Here is a 2508-nt window from a genome sequence, read left to right on the forward strand (position 1 = left end):
TACAAATCCCCCCGGAGCAACCTACCATTGCAGAACGATTCCAGCCGGCTATGCTCGTGTCATGGTTGATGAGGTGGTGGACCAATATTCAGGGCTACAGCTTGACATTCCTGGAGGTGACAAGGAGCACACACTGGGAGAGGCCATACATCATATCATTCTATGGAGAAAGGATTGCATCATCTTTCGAAGGCCACCGACACCGCGTCAGCTAGAACTTGAAATTCCAGGAGGTGACGAGGAGCAGACGACTCACGCTCCTCCAACGCGTGAGGCCACTCCTCCTACTTCAACTCAGCCAACGCGTGAGGCCACTCCTCCCGCTTCAACTCAGCCAACGCGTGAGGCCACTCCTCCTCCTCCAAGTCCACCAACGTGTGCCACTCCACCTCCAAGTCCGACACCGCGTCAGCCATCTCCGCTGCCTCAGCAATCGCGGAAGAGAGCCGTCGCAGCTATGGTGCGTAGTGCTACAAGTCGAGGTAGTACAGGAGGTACAGGCGGAGGCAAGCGATTTCAACATGGTCCAAAAAGCCTCGCGCCTCTTCCGCAGAGGCCTTACGACAAGACCAAGGAGCAAAGCGAAGCCATGGTGAAGGCCCAAGTGGAGGCCCATTTCGCACCAAAACCGGCACCGCCGCCAAGGGAGAAAGTGCACGAGGATAAGATTGACCATTTTATTCGTATGGCGCGAGCACCAGCTCCCAAGCCTGTTGACTCAGACTATGAGCGCCAAATCATGAAGGCACATCGAGCACGACAAAAGGGGTCGAGCTCGAGCTCGAGCCAAGCAGCTGACCAAAAATGCGGGAAAACCGTTCCCCAGCTAGGAGAACAGGCGGCACAATCGATCCCCCCGCTTGTTGTACCAACACATGAGAGTACCGGCGCCGGTCAGCTGGTAATAACCGACGAGCATAGACGGAACGCTGAAATGCTCGGTATCACTGTTGGACAACTCCTCGAGATTGAGCCCATGCCTAAGCTTAAAAAGCAGGACATAAAATGGAAATATGTCCACGGCCAACCTTTGGTAAGGCCTGAGGAGGTCAAGAACCTCCCAACGAGAATGTATCAATTGCATGATTGGTACATGAAAATTACCAAGAGTAACAATCGAGAGGGCCTCATGGTGAAAGTCAAGGAAGAGTATTACTTCAATAAGCTAGCTCTATCCATTGAGTATTCAGAACTATTTCAGTCATTCAATGAAGAAGCACTCGACAAATCCATCGTCAGTTGCTATTGTTTGTAAGTGATTTCTTTCTGGAATTCAAGTCTCAAGCTAGTTGTACTGCTAAATGATCGATCATTACCTGTAATTATCCTCACTATATGCAGGATGAAGATGTATGAAATAAAAAAAGCTGGACGCTATGGCATTGGGTTCATTGACCCAAATACCGTTAATGAAGAAACATGGACATATGAATGGTATAAAGCAGATGTAGAGAAAAACATGCTAGAGTTCTTGAAGCACCTCAATACCAATGAACATATACTACTTCCTTACAACTACACGTGAGTCACACTGTCTTGTATTACAAATTCTGTTTTTACTTACTAGCTAGCTAGATGTTAATAATTAAGTGTATAGGGTTTAGGGTAGTTGATGAGTGTTATGCACATACCCGCTTAATTAAGACATGCAAATGTGTGTGCATGCGGTTTCCATTGGATCTTGTTAATCATTAAAGTTGATGAAGGAACAGTTGAAATATTGGACTCACTACTTAAAGATAAGAGAGACTACACAATCGTGAAGGGGATAATCGACAGGTAATTTCAATCATTATTAACTATATGTCGGCCTCTTTAGTTCGTCATTTCCTAATATCAACTATTTAATAACTCGTTTATTCATTTTGTTTGCCGGCAGGCAGGGCTTGGGCAAAGTTCAGGAATTCAAAAGAGGTTCCAAACGAATGGAGAGAAAGGCTGCATTGGTTTCGACCCAAGGTATAATTAATTAAGTAGTACTATCTAGCTACCTACCATGCATCTCTTTAATTCTAGTTTCAATACCATTAATTATCATGCTTAATTAATTATTATTTGATTAAATTTTATTCTCGTAAAGGCTCTGAAGCATGCGCAGGGGAGTGCTCCGTGTGCATACTGCGTTTTCGAGAACATTCGCATGATGACGTTCGAAAGGACCAAAACTGATAGACAGCTATGAGTACGCGCGTTTGACAGAACACTATTCACAATTTTTACGTTATTATCGATATCTAGTCACATAACTAATACACATGCATATTGATCTCCTTCTTAACAGTTTGAATCGGTGCGGGAGACGCTCCTACCAGTGGAGCGCATACGAGCACTTCAATAGAAAATAGCGAGATTTTTGCTCGACGAGGTCATAGATCCCAAAGGGGAATTCTACTACGAGCTACCGCCCAATGAACTACTCCCAATTGTCATCGTGCTCCGAGGGCACCAAGGCAAATGCCACTGGCTCTGAAGGTTACATGTAGGAAAAACTAGTTTTACCTATATATA

Source organism: Triticum dicoccoides, chromosome 2B (genome assembly GCF_002162155.2).
Source record: "Triticum dicoccoides isolate Atlit2015 ecotype Zavitan chromosome 2B, WEW_v2.0, whole genome shotgun sequence".
Classification (NCBI taxonomy): Eukaryota; Viridiplantae; Streptophyta; class Magnoliopsida; order Poales; family Poaceae; genus Triticum; species Triticum dicoccoides.